The sequence below is a fragment of the Anomaloglossus baeobatrachus genome, chromosome 11 (assembly GCF_048569485.1).
Source record: "Anomaloglossus baeobatrachus isolate aAnoBae1 chromosome 11, aAnoBae1.hap1, whole genome shotgun sequence".
NCBI lineage: Eukaryota > Metazoa > Chordata > Amphibia > Anura > Aromobatidae > Anomaloglossus > Anomaloglossus baeobatrachus.
Window position 1 is genome coordinate 142,137,236 of NC_134363.1, and position 18,389 is coordinate 142,155,624.

General features: G+C 48.2%; 1 protein-coding gene across 1 annotated transcript in view; it reads right to left on the reverse strand.

Annotated features, from left to right (window-relative positions):
• The window catches only part of LRRC38 (leucine rich repeat containing 38), a 70,919-nt gene that overhangs the window by 21,860 nt on the left and 30,670 nt on the right, over positions 1-18,389 (reverse strand). The window lies entirely within an intron of this gene.

An 18,389-nucleotide genomic window follows, 5' to 3' on the forward strand; every position in this document is an offset into this window, starting at 1 on the left:
CAGAGGGGTTTGGATGGAAGTCCCGACAGGATCACTAAACAGAGATTGGAACGCAGTGTGTAAGAGGTCTAAAGGGCACTTTACATGCTGCGATATCGCTATTGATATCGCTAGTGAGCGTACCCGCCCCCGTCGGTCGTGCGTCACGGGCAAATCACTGCCCGTGGCGCACAACATCGCTAACACCCGTCACACATGTTTACCTGCCTAGCGACATCGCTGTGGCCGGCGAACCGCCTCCTTTCTAAGGGGGCGATTTGTTCGGCGTCACACTGATGTCACTAAGCGGCCCCCCAATAAAAGCAGAGGGGCAGAGATGAGCGGGATGAACATCCCGCCCACCTCCTTCCTTCCTTATTGCGGGCGGCCGCAGGTACGGTGATGTTCGTCATTCCCGGGGTGTCACACGTAGCGATGCTGCCGCAGGAACGACGCAGGAACGACGGTGTGCTGCCGCAGGAACGACGAACAGCCTGCGTCCTGCAACAGCAACGATATTTTTTAGGGAATGGAACGACGCGTCAACGATCAACGGTAAGGTGAGTAATTTTGATCGTTAATGGTCGTTCCTGCATTTCACACGCAACAACGTCGCTAACGAGGCCGGATGTGCGTCACGAATTCCGTGACCCCAACGACATCTCGTTAGCTATGTCGTTGTGTGTAAAGCGCCTTTAGGCTATTGTTCACATGTCCATTAATTATCCGTCAGAATATATCCATTGGAAAAAATAGTTGTTCAAATAAATCTTTCATGTCCCTTTTTGAAAATGTTGATTTTTGCAAGATCTGGTTTTTTTTTAATATTGGAGTCAACGGAAAATGGATCTATTAACAGATCACTATTTATCTTCCATTTGAAACTGATCCAGTATGAAAACACAGATCCTTTTACAAATGCAAGAAAAACGGAGGCTAAGGGGTACTTTGCACGCTTTGACATCGCTAGCCGATGATAGCGATGCCGAGCGCGATAGTCCCCGCCCCCGTCGCAGCAGCGATCTCTTGTGATAGCTGTCTTAGCGAACATTATCTCTACAGCAGCTTCACACGCACTTACCTGCCCTGCGACGTCGCTCTGGCCGGTGAACCGCCTCCTTACTAAGGGGGCGGGTCGTGCGGCGTCACAGCGACGTCACATGGCAGGCGGCCAATAGAAGTGGAGGGGCGGAGATGAGTGGGACGTAAACATCCCGCCCACCTCCTTCCTTCCGCATAGCAGCCGGGACGCAGGTAAGGAGATGTTCCTCGCTCCTGCGGCTTCACACACAGCGATGTGTGCTGCCGCAGGCACGAGGAACAACATCGTACCTGTCGCTGCAGCGAAATTATGGAAATGACCGACACTACACAGATCACCGATTTACAACGCTTTTGCGATCGTTTATCGGCGCATCTAGGCTTTACACGTTGCGACGTCGTTACCGGCGCCGGATGTGCGTCACTTTCGATTTGACCCCGACGATATCGCAGTAGCGATGTCGCAACGTGCAAAGTACCCCTAAATAACAATCAGTTAATGGATTTGTTTTCCAGAGACTCCCATGTAAAAAAACTGGATCCTGCAAAAATCAATATTTTCAAAATGGACAAGAATGTTGCGTCTGCACAACTTTATGCCAACGGATCCATTCTAACGGATGATTACTGGACATGTGGACTCTGTGAATTCTGCAGTATTTTTCCACATCTCCCAGGCCATGCCCTCCTCTTAAAAGAACATTGTATACATGTTTCTCTAATGCAGGACCTCTGGGGCGGTTCATGGACAGATTGTGTCCTTTAATTATCCCCTGATCCTTGAAGGCAGTATTTCTTTGCCAGCAGGATCGATCCCAAGTATCTGATAAAAGAGGATTAGTGCCCACGTTTATAGGATTCTAGGGTAATAAGATTTATTTGGCATCTGTGTAACACCGGGGCGCGAGAACACAAACTACATTCCTGATTAATAGTCACCGCCACGTAGAGTCAGGGATCAGCGGATTGTGTGACTTGCTGCTGATTCTATTCAGCTTCATCATCATTTAATGACTATTTATAAATTGAAGCAGAGAAACGTGAGGAAAGTGTAACACACCTGCCCGGGGGGTACTGTCCTGTGTTCTCCTGTGACATGCCCTCTACAATTTACTGCGAGGTCACCAGTGTATTTTTCAAACCTGAATCCTAAAGAAGCCCAAAAGTCTTAAAGCGTACCTATCATTTTAGTAGGCTTTTCAGAATAAGCTGTTGTGTGTATGTGTGGCGCCCTGGACTAGCCAGGGGCCACAGGTAACAACACACACACACACCCACCCCCAGCAGGTCACAGCAGTCATCTCCAGTGAGACCTGATTTCCTCCCTTGGGTTCAGACAGACACACCAGGTGGGCGGAGTCAGGCAGATGGACACGCCCAGCGAGGAGTCTAGCTGGTCTGAGGCAGGAAACAAAGGAGACAAGTCCAGGCAGAGGAAGGGAGAGGAGGTCTGCAAAGAGGCAGACGCAGACTGGGGCCTAGGTTGGAGCCTAGGGCCCTCGTGTAGCAGTCAGGCAGACGGTAGTGGCCGTCTGCGGGAGCCGGGAAGACAGTCTTGGTGGAACCGTAGGTAGCCGGGATAGGGTGGTGGCCCGTCCGGTACCGAACCAGGGAGCCAGCTGGAAACCGGAGCACAGGAGGAGCGTACAAGAAGGTGCAGGAAAGGACTTACACTACCAAACTGGGGTCAGGGGAAAAACACCGCAGCCGCCTGTGGGACCCGTCCATCCAGCCGTTTGTTTTACCAGAGACTCCGTGTACGTTACTGGCTGAGTGAGTACCACCGTGCCGTCTGGCACCGCGCTGCCCCCGTGACCCTGCACCTCGCCAAACCCCGCCATCTACCTGGCAGTCAACATCACCGGGCCCCGGGACCACCAAAATTCCCCCTACCCACGGAGGGAAGAGAACCATCCCGGCTGCTCCCTGTCAGCGCTCCCGGGATCCCCGTACGGAGCAGCGGTGGTGTCCCAACCTCACCACATACCGTGGGTGGCGTCACGAACCGACATCCCAAACCCCACCAAACCATCCCTTTCACTCACGGGTGAGGAGCGCCGCTCGAGTCCCCGGATCCGGCCCACCGCTCGAGCCACCGAGCGGCAGCAGCAGCGCCGGACCCGAGCGTGGTGAGCGCAGCGTCCCCTCCCCGCCCGTGACATATCAATAACGCTCTCTGGCCATTATATACTCTGTAGATTCTACTGGTAATTTTGCAGTTGTCTCTGAGCTGGTGGGGGGAGACTTGCTGCTATGATGTCGCGTATACATAGACATTTGAGCATATACAAGGGTGTCCAGCTCACCTCTTTGTTTTAGGAGACCATCATTTCACCATGCAGGGATCCATTTGGAATCAGCCCGCTCCCTTAGTATCCAAGATTCAAAGAAGTCGATCCAGCACAGTGCATTTGATTAAAAATAAAAGTCCTTTATTGAAAAACCATTAAAAAGTTCACTATGGCATGCTAGGAGGACGCGTTTCGGACGGGTTGTCCTTAGTCTCTCTCCGCATGGCATAATGAACTTTTTAATGGTTTTTCAATAAAGGACTTTTATTTTTAATCAAATGCACCGTGCTGGATCGACTTCTTTGAATCATAGAGATTTGAGGTATTCCTTCTCTCCCTTCATTATATAGCATATATTCAGAAGCCACAGCCTTATACAGCAGTACTGAGCAATTGAACTTTGTATCAAGCACTGGGGTGAGATAAAACACTTACTAGAGAGCAGCAGCACTATCTCTCTACATCTCTCACTCTGCTCCTCCTTTCCCTCCTTTCTATTGAGCATGACAAATTTTGGGCAGCTGTTACCCTAGGTACAGGGAAGTATGAAACGAATGGCAAAAGGGAAGGAAAGGAAAACTCGGGAAGGGGGAGATGGTGACCCCTGACCGAACCTACCGCTGATTCCTGGGGTCCCTCACCACCATAGATACTGTAGGTTCTACACCTATGCACTCAGCCAGATACGTGACCCTAGGTATCCCTACCACTGGTCCTGGGGTTCCCCCACCGCCTTAGATAGGCTCTGCACCTATGAGCCAAGCAGGATACCTGACCCTAGGCTGACCCTGGGTAGGTAGGTAGGCAGCCGATGGGATGAGCTGTTCATCAACCTCACTAAACACTAAAGGACACACAGGGATAACAAACAAGGGAAGGAAACAACTTAAGAAGAATGCAAGTCGACTGCTTGCACTGAAGACTTGTTAACGATAGGGGAGATGGTGACCACTGACCACACCTACCACTGGCCCCTGGTGTCCCTCACCACCCTAGATAGGTTCTGCACCCATACGCCAAGCCGGATACCTAGCCCTAGGATGACCCTGATCTGGGCCCTAGGTAGGGAGCAGATAGGATGAGCTTTTAGTCAACCCCACTAACAGATAAAGGACACACAGGGATAACAAACAAGGGAAGGAAACAACTTATCTCCAGATGCCTCAGAAAGAGGAACTGTAAACAACAACCAGGTTACACCAGATAAATGCGAGCCGACCACTTGCACTGAAAACGTGTTAAGGGTAGAGGACTTATCACCAGCACTGAGTATGGGGAAAGGAGGGTTTATATAGACACCAAATAAGTGCTGATGAAAAGCAGCTGAAAGGGTGAGGAACTCTGCAGGGTCCTAAAGGGAAAGGGATGAAAACAAAGCAGAGGAGAGAGATAAGATACCAAATACATTAGGCAGGAATGATAGAAGGTCAGGGAGCAGTTTGCACAGCCAAAAGCTGTAACCTTCTATTGCCAGACACCACAGGACTGTCTGTCACCCATGACACACCTGTGACAGCAGCTTTTTAGAGTGAGTGATGAGTTCAGGAGGCAGGATGGAGGTGAAGTGGCTCATAGGTGGAGAAAGAAATATAGTATATAGTATATATCTGATAAGATAGATTACAAAGTTTCTATATTTGATGGTATTATTGATTTATGCAACATTTTGTGATAATTTAAAGAGTTGTTTAGAATTAGTAAGACACGACTGTTTGTTTTTTTTACACCCAGAAAGGAGCTTTCCAGGGTTGTAAGAGTGCTAGCAATAGCTAGCGATGTCGTGCGCGATAGCACCTGCCCCCGTCATTTGTGCGTCATTTGTTAATCACTGCCATAGTGAACATTATCGCTACGGCAGCGTCACACGCACATACCTGTGCAGCGACGTAGCTGTGACCGCCGAACAATCCCTCCTTCAAGGGGGAGGTGCGTTCGGCGTCACAGCGGCATCACTAAGCGGCCGCCCAATAGCAGAGGAGGGGCGGAGATGAGCGGCCGGAACATGCCGCCCACCTCCTTCCTTCCTCATTGCCGGTGGACGCAGGTAAGGAGATGTTCGTCGTTCCTGCGGTGTCACACATAGCGATGTGTGGTGCCGCAGGAACGACGAACAACCAGCGGCATGCACCACCAACGATATTATGAAAAGGAGCGACGTGTTAACGATCAACGATTTTTGACGTTTTTGCGCTCGTTAATCGTCGCTCCTTGGTGTCACACGCTACGATGTCGCTAACGGCGCCGGATGTGCGTCACTAACGATGTGACCCCGACGATATAGCGTTAGCGATGTCGCAGCGTGTAAAGCACCCTTTAGTCAAGAGTAGTGAATACAATAATATCTTGAACTATTACTTACCCGATCATCCGCTCCGTGGCTGCGGAGGTCCTCGCCGGTCCGGCATTCACATCATATATAATTAATGCTATAGCCACAGCCAATCACTGGCAACAGCAGAGACATTTGCATGTATCGCGTGTGACCGCTGATCCAATCATTTTAAAAATCAGCCTATATTGTTAACAAAATGGAAAAAAAAACAGTCTCCTAAGCTTTCTTCCTACTTAGACGGAATGACACCATTGCAGCCAATCAGGAGTCAGTGATTGGCTGCAGCGGTCATCTGATGCCTCCTGTCAGTAGAGAAAGCCTAGAGACATCTGATTGAGAGGGGGAGCATCTAATGCAGTAATAGCAACAAAAATAAGTGAAAAGTCATATATCACTGCATAACAGAGCCGATCTGCCCCTATGACAGCCATATTGGTCGCCATCCAGCTTTTCCTGGAACTGATAGGGCGAACAACTAAATCTTTAACAACTTCCCAGGAGAGGACTTGTATTTAAACCAGTGTAATGTATTGACTTGCAGGAAACGGGACACCGCACATGCCCACGGTAGGTGCTAAGATTTTCTACTTCCTCAGATGTCTACTTATAATTGTAAAGGGGAATGTGAGAAATGTGGGTTTCTCCTGACCTGGGATTGTATTCTGTAGTCTCTCCCAGGTGACCGGATTCTTAGAAATCCTGGAAAGGTCCCAGGTATAAATGTGTCTGGTTTATAACTTACATTAATTAGCATTTCTTAGAGAGACTGGCTCAGTGGTTAAGAGCGCTGATGGGGGATAACATCTTTTCATTTGTAACTTAAAGGGAACCTGTCACCAGATTTTTCATGTATGAATGAAAGGTACGTACAGCATCGCCTGTGCTGCGTTCCATAAAGGTATATATTATCCCCTGACTACCCTTGTAGACCTCCCATATATCTTTTGATAATCTCAAGTATTGTATGTAAATCCGGACAGACGGATCTGATGGTCATGCTTGGTGCGTCGTCTGTCCCTTTGTGAAATCTCGCACCTGAGCAGAGCCATTGCCAGCTCGCGCAGGCGCACTTTGCTCTGCTCGACTGCGGCCTAACACATTAGTGCACATGCACGAAATGGTGAGGTCTCTGACCAGGTGTGAGATTTTGCCCAGGTCTTCGGATGACGCAGAAGACACATCATGGGCGATATATAGCACATGCGCTTCTGGCGTTGTCTATTGGTCATGAGTGGCTTGATACAAGGAATGTGACACTTGTAGCCCATGTCCTTGATACATCTGTCTGTGGTGGCTCTTGAAGCACTGACTCCAGCAGCAGCAGTCCACACCTTGTGAATTTCACCCAAATTTTTGAATGGCCTTTTCTTAACAATCCCATCAAGGCTGCGGTTATCCCGGTTGCTTGTTCACCTTTTTCTACCACACTTTTTACTTCCACTGAATACAGCACTCTGAACAGCCAGCCTCTTTAGCAATGACCTTTTGTTGTTCACCCTTCTTGTGGAGTGTGTCAATGACTGCCTTCTGGACATCTGTCAAGTCACCAGTCTTCTCCATGACTGTGTAGCCTACTGAACCAGACTAAGGGACCATTTTAACTGCTTAGGAAGCCTTTGCAGGTGTTTTGTGTTAATTATTCTAATTTTCTGTTATAATGACTTTTGGGTTTTTATTGGCTGTAAGCCATAATCATCAACATTAACAGCTCATTCAGATGACCGTTCCGTTTGTCCTGATCCGTTCAGTTTTTTTTGCGGACCTACTGACAAGACCATGTTTTTCAATGTGTTTTGTGTAAAAACGGATGACACATGGAAGTGCTTCCATGTGCCATCCGTGTCCGTATGTCCATTACGTCATTATGGAACATATCCTATTCTGTTTCGTAAATTGTGGACCATGGACCAATACAAGTCAATGGACCTATAAAAAAAACTGAAGCCACACAGAAGCATTTTTGTGTGCCTTCCGTCTATGGGTGCCCCTGCAGTATATGTAATGTCCCACTGCCCTGGTCAGTCCCGCAGTGGCTCACATAGCAGAGTGTGACCAGCTGTGGGGATAACGAGCACTGACATCATGAGGTTAGCTCAGTTCATTACCTTCAGCGATGATCTCCACTGAACTCGTGACGTCAGCGCTCGTTACTGAGTTCCATGAGCTACGCGTTCTCACATAAAGTATCACGGGCGGCCCGAGACTGTGACTAGTGGTGATGTCACGGGCTCACGGGACAGTTCGTCTGAGAACGTGGTGGCCATGGAAATCAGTGCCGAGCACTGATGTCACATGTTCAGTGGAGTTATTCACTGCAGGTAATGAACTGAGCTAACTTCATGACGTTGGCGCTCATCATACCCGCAGCTGCTCACACACTGAGGTGTGAGCATCTGCAGTAACCTGACTTCATGAAGTTAGCTCAGGTCACTGCACTGCTCTCCCAGCCAATGGGGAACACTCTGTTCTTCATTGACTGGGACAGTGAGTATGGGATGGATCATCATGGGACCCCTTATTGGATTAGGGGTCCCATGATTATGGGACCCAGATTAGGAATTTTTCAGGGGAATAAATTGGTGAAAGATGATGTCTCTTGTCTTTATTTCTTTAATAATTTTAACTTCCGATGTCTTTTAGGTTCGCGTTTGGGAATCATGGTGGGACCTCGCTAGAGATTACGTGAGACATTTTTTCATTAAAATTTGTAAGAAATTGGTGAACGAGGGCTGTAGTCAGGGGGTGTTTGTCTTTGTTCAACGACTGGGTTAGTGATGTCGGGTATCTGATAGATATCAACCCATGACTAATCCCTGGGCTTGATGTCAACTGGCAATTCACAGCTGACATGAACCCCATTTATTACTCCATTTGCCACCACACCAGGGCAACGGGAAGAGCAGAGGCAAAGTGCCAGGATTGGTGCATCTAATAGATGTGGCACTTCTAGGGCGGCTGCGGCCAGCTATTTTTAAGCTGGGGAGGGTCCAAATACCATAGACCTACCTAGTCTGAGAATACCAGACCACAGCTGTCTGCTTTACCTTGGCTGGCAATCCAATTTGGCGCAGACGCCATGTTTTTTGTTTTAAATTATTTATTTAATTTAAAATAACAGCATGGGATGCCCTCTGTTTTGGATTACCAGCCAAGATGAAGCTGCCAGCTGCGGTCTGCAGGCTGCAGCTGGCAGCTTCACCTTGCTGACTACAAAAAATAGGGGTGACCCCACATCAGTTTTTGGGGGATAACATTTAATTTGGAGTGAAAAACAAGGCTAAACACCCTTTAGTGCTGTATGAAAGGCACTAAAGGGTGCAAGCTTCCAAAATTCTGGGGAGTGGGACATTATATCTATCTATCTAACTATCTTTCTAACCTGCTATCTATCTTTCTAGCTTGTAATGGAACCTGAGTAAATTTATGGCATAAACCCTCCTATTTTTTTACAGACCACGAAAACCACACAGATGCAAGATGGACCGTATATGGAACGGATGTGGGTGAAACACGAATGTCACAGATGCATATGTGGAAAAATGGGACCGTTAAGCATTAAGCTTATACTATATTACTTATTATTGTTTTCTCTCTCTCTACATATATATATATATATATATATATATATATATATAATTGATGGCGCTATAATAATAAATAATAATAATAAATAAATATATATATATATATATATATATATATATATATATATATATATATATATATATAAAAAGATACATATATCAATTGCATTATTAGGATAGAAATGCAATACCTCATTTTACAATTAACAAGGGGGGGGGCACTTTTTCTGGAAACAGAAAAAAATAATTCTGGCACTGTTCCTTTAAAATGTCTTATCTGTACAGCTTCTATCCAATGACTGATATCCTATATTAAAAATTCTTGATGCCTGTAGTGATGTATAATGTAAAGTCTAGGAAAACTTTATATATATAGATAGATAGATATGTATATATAGATGTGTATATATGTATGTATGTATATATATATATATATATGCTGTATATATATTCCGCTACTTGATGGAGTGAGAACCGCGGTGTAATTAAATAAAAGAAGTCAAAGTTCCCTGAAATGTGACAGAACAGTCATGTTCAGCATCAATAATTCAGCAGTCTGGCCTCCATTCCCTGCAGCAATCTCCAGACCTGTAATTCTGACCACGGCTGTTTTTCTCCTGTGTCCATACTGTAGGAGAAGAAGGTTTAGATCCCAAATCTGCTCTATTTTACCCGCTACACAGACTCTGAGGGTATGACAATGATAAATGTAAATTAAAAACACCTGAAAGGGACTCTGTCAGCACGTTTTTGCCATTTAATCTGAGACCTGCATAATGTAGGGGCTGAGATCTTGATTCCAGGGATGTATTACTTACTGATCTGTTCGTTGCAGTTTGAATACAATCAGTGTTTTATCAGCAGGAGATTATCGCTAGAGGACTATTTCTCTTATGCCATGTAGTACTAATGCTCTGTATAACCCCACCCCCCATTTGCCTATGCACAGTCTACACAAAAAGCTGCCAATCAATGGAGGGGGAGGGGTTATACACATCTCAGCATTCAGAGAATTGTGAGCTCTGCAGCAAAGAAAATAGATTTTATCAGCTCTCTAAGTGACGCATTGCTGGAATCAGAGGCTGTGATGACAGATTTCCTATATGAAGCAGAAAATGAAGTATTTCTCCCAGAAAAGTATTGTAATTACACGTTTTACACATATTTATTTCTTTTGTGTGTATGGGAACAACAGAAAAAAACAGAGAAAAAAAGGCAAATTGGACATAATTTCACATAAAACCCCCAAAATGGGATGGACAAAATTGTTGTACCCCTCAACCTATTATTAGGTTGCCCATCCTTTGGAATAAATAACTGCAATCAATCGCTTCCTATAACCGTCCACAAGCTTCTTACTCCTCTCACCTGGAATTTCGGACTCTTCTTTATAACCTGCTCCAGGTCTCTCATATGTGAGGGCATCGTATCCCAACAGCAATTTTAAGATCTCTCCACAGGTGTCAATGGGATTTAGATTCGGACTCATTGCTTCCACTTAAGAACACTCCAGCACTTTGTTCCATCCATTTATGGGGCTTTTTGGAGTCATTGTCCTGCTGAAAAACCCATGACCTAGGACACAAATCCAGCTTTCTGGCACTGGGCAGTACATTATCATCCAAAATCCTTGGGTAATCTTCAGATTTCCTGATGCCTTGCACACAGTCAAGGCATCCAGTGCCAGAGGCAGCAAAACAACCCGAAACACCTTGGAGCCTCCACCATATTTGATTGTATGTACGGTGTTCTTTTCTTTGTAGGCCTCATTTCATTTTCAGTAAATAGTAGAATGATGTGCTTTACCAAAAAGTTCTATCTTGGTCTCATCTGTCCACAAGACGCTTTCTCAGAAGGAGTTAGGTTACACATGTACATTTTGGTAAACTTCAGTCTAGCTTTTTTTATGTCTGTGTCAGCAGTGGGGTCCTCCTGGGTCTCCTGCCTTAGCGTTTAATTTCATTCAGATGTGGACAGATAGTTCGCACTGACACTGATGCACCCTGAACCTGCAGGACAGCTCAAATTTCTTTGGAACTTGATTGGGCAGCTTATCCACCATCCAGACTATCCTGCATTGCAACCTTTCATCAATATTTTTCTGCCGTCTATATCCAGAGAGATTAGCGACAGTGCCATGGGTTGTAATTTTCTTGATTATGTTACACACTGTAGACAAAGGAAAATCAAGATATCTGGAGATAGACTTGTAACCTTGAGGTTGTTAATATTTTTCAACAATCTTGGTTCTCAAGCCCTAAGACAGTTCTTCTCCCCTTTCTGTTCTCCATGCTTAGTGTGGCACGCACAGACACACAAGGCAAAGACTGAGTCAACTTCTCCCTTTTTTATCTGGTTTCAGGTGTGATCTTCATATTGCCCATACCTGTTACTTGCCACAGGTCAGTTTGTAGGAGCATCACGTGCTTAAAACAAAGTTGTTTACCCACAGTTTTGGAAAGGTGACAACAATTTTGTCTGGCCCATTTTTGGGTTTTTGTGTGACATTATGTCCTATTTGCCTTTTTTTTTTTCCTCTGTTTTTTTTTGTGTTGTTTCAATACACACAAAGGAAATAAGTAATTGCAATAATTTTCTGAAACAATTTAGAAAAAAAAAATTGAAAATGAAAAACGGAAAATTAAATAGATACTGTAGATCGAAGATAGATGAGATTATAAAAAGATATATAGATGAAAGATGATAGATAGATAGATAGATAAAGGGATAGATAGATAATAGATAGGTGGATAGATAGATAGATAGATACATAGATAGATAGACAGAGGGATAGATAGATAGAGGGATAGATAGATAGATAGATAGATAGATAGAGGGATAGATAGATAGATAGATAGAGGGATAGAGGGATATATAGATAATAGATAGGTGGATAGATAGAGGAATATATAGATAGATAATAGTGATGAGCGAGCATGCTTGTTACTACTCGGTACTCGCACGAGTATCACTGTACTCGGGCTACTCGGCGGGGACCGAGTAATCTCGCGATACTCGTGCTGTACTCGTGGTCTTCATCCCTGCATGTTGGCGCTCTTTTGAGAGCCAGCCCTCATGCAGGGATTGGCTGGCAGACCACTGCAATGCCACAGCCCTATTAGTTGTGGAATTGCAGTGATTGGCCAGCCCGCACAGCGTGACCGAGCCTTTATACCGGCGGGCGCGCTGGGCTCTGCACACAGCCATCCAGACAGTCAGTGCAGGGAGAGTGTTGCTGCTTCAGGGAAAGGTTTGCGGCCCTTTATAGTTATTCCTGTAGCAGGGCTGCAAACAGTGTGACCAGAAGTCCTTCTCAGGACATACAATAAGTTGTATACAGGCAGGCAGGGTATAGCCAGGTCGGAGTACAGGAGCAGAGTCCTTCTCAGGACTATTGTTGCTATATACAGGCAGGGTATAGCCAGGTCGGAATACAGGCTAGTGACCAGAAGAGTCCTTGTCAGGACTATTGTAGCAGTATACAGGCAGGCAGGCAGGCAGGCAGGCAGGGTATATAGCCATTCATAGTGGTGACCGTATACCAGCCTTCATCATATCTGGGGCTGGTGTACACAGTCTAAAACAGTCCAGATAGTGTCAGACTTCTCAGTAATTGTCGCTCCTAAAAACCTGTTAGGTTCTTATTGCGTCCGTGCTTGCATTTAAAAACCGCTCGTGTGTGGCAGTCGGTGGCAGCGTACAGGTGCACTTGTGTGCTTTTTTCACAAACTATTATATAACGCACAAGTCTAGTGAATAATACACGTCAGTCAGCAGTGGCTGATAGTGTCAGACTTCTCAGTAATTGTCGCTCCTAAATACCTGTTAGGTTGTTATTGCGTCCGTGCTTGCATTTAAAAACCGCACGTGTGTGCTTGTCGGTGGCAGCGTACAGGTGCACGTTTTGCACAAACTATTATATAACGCACAAGTCTAGTGAATAATACACGTCAGTCAGCAGTGGCTGATAGTGTTAGACTTCTCAGTAATTGTCGCTCCTAAAAACCTGTTAGGTTCTTATTGCGTCCGTGCTTGCATTTAAAAACCGCACGTGTGTGCCTGTCGGTGGCAGCGTCAGGCTCCATATTGTCCCTGGATAGAGATGTGCATGAGGGCCTCAAAACATTGTTCCCATTGCAAAGGAGCGGGTCTTCTGTCGTTGTAATGCCCATTCTGAAAGAATGGGCGAAAAAATTTACCACTGGGGGTATACCTGAAACAACGGCCTAACTATTGTAACGGTCATCATGATGGCGCATGAGGAGAAGGAGGAGCAGTCCAGCGATTAGCCAAAGTCCAGAAGTGTGTACCCATGGGTGAGTGGAGGTACATGGCAAATTCCCGTTACAAACTTTAAATTCCGCTCTCATTTGCTGGTGGTGTGGTGAAGTCTGGCCCAATCCAACCCTTGTTCATCTTGATCAGAGTCAGCCTGTCAGCATTTACAGTTGACAGGCGGGTGCGTTTATCTGTAATGATTCCACCTGCGGCACTAAAAACACGCTCTGACAAAACGCTAGCGGCAGGGCAGGCCAGGACTTCCAAGGCGTAGAGAGCCAATTCATGCCACGTGTCCAGCTTGGATACCCATTAATTGTAAGGCACAGAGGAATGTCGGAGTACAGTTGTTTGATCTGCAAGGTACTCCTTGAGCATCTGGGCAAACTTAGGATTTCTTGTGGCACTACCCCGCACCTCAGGGGCTGTGGTATGTGAGGGGCTGAGAAAACTGTCCCACATCTTAAAGACTGTTCCCCTACCTCTGGCGGATTGGACTTGTGCCCCTCTCGGCTGTACGCCTTGGTTGTCCACTGATTCCTGACCTATACCGCTAGCGTTTTGTGAGGGGAATGCTTTGCCTACTTCCGTGACTATGGCCTTCTCGAACTGCTGCATTTTGCCTGACCTCTCCGCCTCGGGAATAAGAGACATAAAGTTCTCCTTTTAGCGTGGGTCTAACAGTGTTACCAACCAGTAATGATTGTCGGCCAAGATGTTCTTAACGCGAGGGTCACCAGACAGGCAGCTTACCATAAAGTCAGCCATGTGTGCCAGACTCTTAACAGCCATCACTTCAGTATCCTGACCAACACGATGACTGAACATGCTGTCCTCCTCCTCCTCCTCCTCCTCATCATCATCTACCCTGTCCTCTGGCCAGCCACGCTGAACCGAGGATATGACTGCATGTCATATCCTCAATTTGGCCAGAGAGTTGCTCCATGTCTTCATCCTCCTCCTCGTCATAGTCCTCCACTGCACGTTGTGATGAGACGAGGCTGGGCTGTGTGTTATCACCCACACCCACTACTGTTTCTTGCTCAAACTCATCGCGCTCCGCCTGCAATGCATCATGGTTGTTTTTTGAGCAGAGACCATTTTAGAAGGCAGAGAAGCGGTATGGTGACGCTAATAATGTCGTCATCGCCGCTCACCATCTTGGTGGAGTCCTCAAAGTTTTGGCGGATGGTACATAGGTCGGACATCCATCTCCACTCCTCAGGTGTTATGTGTGGAGTTTGACCCATTTCCCGACGGCTTAGGTGATGCAGGTACTCAACAACTGCCCTCTTCTGCTCACATATCCTGACCAACATGTGCAGAGTTGAATTCCAACGCGTGGGGACATCACACACCAGTCTGTGAGCCGGAAGATGCAAATGGCGCTGAAAGCCGGCAAGGCCGGCTGAAGCAGTAGGTGACTTTCGAAAATGTGCAGACAGGCGGCGAACGTTTACCAGCAGATCAGACAGCTCTGGGTATGACTTTAGAAACCGTTGAACCACGAGGTTGAGCACATGGGCCACGCATGGAACATGTGTCAGCTGGCCTCGCCTCAAAGCCGCCACCAGGTTCCGGCCATTGTCACACACAACCTTTCCTGGCTTTAGGTTCAGAGGTGTGAGCCAGTGATCTGCCTGCTGTTTCAGAGCTGTCCACACCTCTTCTGCATTGTGGGGTTTGTCACCTATGCAGATTAGCTTCAGCACAGCCTGTTGCCGCTTCGCCGAGGCAGTGCTGCAGTGCTTCTGTGTCGCCCTGGACAAGCCAGGGGCCACAGAGCACAACTCTTACACACCCCACACTCCCTGCAGGCATATCATAGTCAAAACACAAAATCCTTGTTGCCTTCCCCAGGGGCTGTTGTCCACACCAGGGGGTGGAGCCAGGCGGTTGGTCTCCACCCACCAAGGAGTTAAGCTAAGGAAGTGGAAGGAGGAAAGTAGTAGAGAGGAAAAAAGTGACAGCAAAGAGCCTGAAGTTGGTCCGGGTGTGTGGCCCGGACGGGACAGCAAGGTTGGCAGGATGTGGTGACCGTCTGCAGTGGAGGCCGATTGGAGTCTACCGTAAGGACCGTGGACGGGTGGTGACCCGGCCGTACCGGACCGGTATACAAAGAGAAGCCAGCACCATTGGTAGGGGCCTTTCGGATCCCGGCAAGGCTTGGTGTCGCCGTGAATTTGCCAAATCCGTTAGTGAAGGGGACCTCAGGGTTTCCAAACAGCCAAGTCCCGATAGAAGGCAACCGTCCAACCGTGAAGGGGAGACACCGCCACCGCCAAGGGCAACCGTCTCCCAGGGCCAGCGCCTGTGGGCAAAAGGGGCTCCTCCGGCCCATATCCAGGTCGGGGAGCGGGTTACCGGTGGGAAACCATCACTACCAACACTGAACTTAGGTGCAGGGAGAGACAGTCATCACTAACCTGCAGGGAAAAACAACCGCAGCCGTCCGAGGGACCCGTCCCTCCAGCCACTTGTTTTACCGTGAACTGTGTCATCATCATTGGGCTGAGTGAGTACCTCCGTGCCGTGCGGCACAGCGCTGACCCTGCGACCCTGCACCTCATCAGGCCCCGCAACCCGCCTGTCATCCATCTCTACCCCATCACCGGGCCCCGGGACAACCAACCCCCCTACCCACGGAGGGGAGAAATAACAACAAAGCTGCTCCCTGTCACCGCTCCCGGGATCCCCACACAGAGCAGCGGTGGTGTCCACACAATCACCACAACCGTGGGTGGCGTCACGGACAATATCCCCAAAACCCAAACGACCCCTTTTCACTCACGGGTGATGAGCGCCGCTCGAGTCCCCGGGATCCGGCCATCGCTCGAGCCACCGAGCAGCAGCAGCCGTAGAGCAGCGGCAGCCGGACCCGAGCAGTGGGAGAGCGCAGCGTCCCCTCCTCCGCCCGCGACTTTTCCAGCTTGGGACTGGTGTGGAGGGTAAAGTGGATGAGGATGCGCAGGAGGAGGAGGAGGCTGAGGAGCATGACATTCTGGAGCTGTAGAGTGTGGGTGAAACCCTGACTGAGGTAGGGCCTGCAAAACTTGGTGTGTGAAGGACGTGTTCCGTCCCTCGCTCAGACTGGGTCCCAGCTTCCACAATATTAACCCAGTGTGACGTCAACGAGATGTAGCGGCCTTGCCCACATGCACTTGTCCACGTGTCTGTGGTTAGGTGGACTTTGGCTGAAACAGCGTTGTTCAGGGCACGTGTGATGTTTTGTGACACGTGGTTATGCAACGCGGGGACGGCACACCGGGAGAAATAGTGGCGGCTGGGGACCGAGTAACGTGGGACAGCTGCCACCATCAGGTCGCGGAATGCTTCTGTCTCAACCAGCCTAAAAGGCAACATTTCCAGCGCCAGCAGTCGCGAAATGTTAGCATTTAGAAGTGTGGCATGTGGGGCGTTGGCAGTGTATTTGCGCCTGCGTTCAAAGGTTTGCTGAATGGATAACTGAACGCTGCGCTGGGACAAGGACGTGCTTGATGATGGTGTTATTTCTGCGTGGGCAACTGCAGGTGCAGGGCCGGAGGAGGCTTGTTCGCGGGCAGCATGGACAGGGGATTGGCTCGCATGCACAACAAGCGAAGACGTAGCAGTGACATCAGCAAGCACTGCTCCTCGACTCTGTTGTACATCCCACAAAGTCGGGTGCTTGGCTGACATGTGCCTGATCATGCTGGTGGTGGTCAGGCTGCTAGTTTTGGTACCCCTGCTGATGCTGGCACGGCAGGTGTTGCAAATGGCCTTTTTAGAATCATCTGGAGCCAACTTAAAAAACTGCCAGACTCGGGAAGACCTAACATTTGTACAGGCACCTTGTGTCGTGTTGTTCCGGGGAACAGTTGCCTGACGTCTGCCTGGGGCCACCACCCTGCTTCTTACTGCCTGTTGGGATGCTACGCCTCCCTCCCCCTGTGCACTGCTGTCCTCGCTTTGCATATCCTCCTGCCAGGTTGGGTCAGTTACTGGATCATCCACCACGTCGTCTTCCTCTTCCGCACCCTGCTCCTCCTCCGGACTTCCTGACAATTGTGTCTCATCATCGTCCACCCCTTGTTGAGACACGTTGCCAACTTCGTGAGAACGTGGCTGCTCAAATATTTGGGCATCTGTACATACAATCTCGTCATGGCCCACTTCAACAGGAGCTGGCGAGAGGCCAGAATGTGTGAATGGAAACGTGAACGAACAGCTCTTCCGAGTGTCCAAGTGTGGGATCAGTAATGTCCGTGGACGTGTACTCGGCCTGGTGGTAGGAAGGAGGATCAGGTTCTGAAATGTGCGGTGCAGTATCACGGCTACTGACACTTGACCGTGTGGAAGACAGAGTGTTTGTGGTGGTGCCAATCTGACTGGAAGCATTATCCGCTATCCAACTAACAACCTGTTGACACTGGTCTTGGTTCAAGAGTGGTGTACTGCTGCGGTCCCCAAGAATTTGGGACAGGACGTGCGAGCGAGTAGATGTGGCCCTTTGTTGTGGCGAAATTAGAGCTTGCACACGACCTCGGTCTCTGCCTGCACCACCATCACGTCCACTTCCTTGTTCGTTGACAACGCCCTTGCGCATTTTGCAATGCTGTGCTGATGTGTATTCACTAGACTTGTGCGTTATATCCAAGTTTTTGCAAAACGCACACAAGTGCAGCGGAAAGCTGCCACCAACAGGCACACACGTGCGGTTTTTAAATGCAAGCACGGAGGCACTAAGAACCTAACAGGTCTCTATCCAGGGACAACGTGGAGCCTCCCAATTTTTGGCTGCCCTGCCTAAGGGCTATACTACAATAGACCCACTTCCTTACAATGGGCACTTCAGGTTTACAGGCCCTCATGCACGTCTCTATCCAGGGACAACGTGGAGCCTCG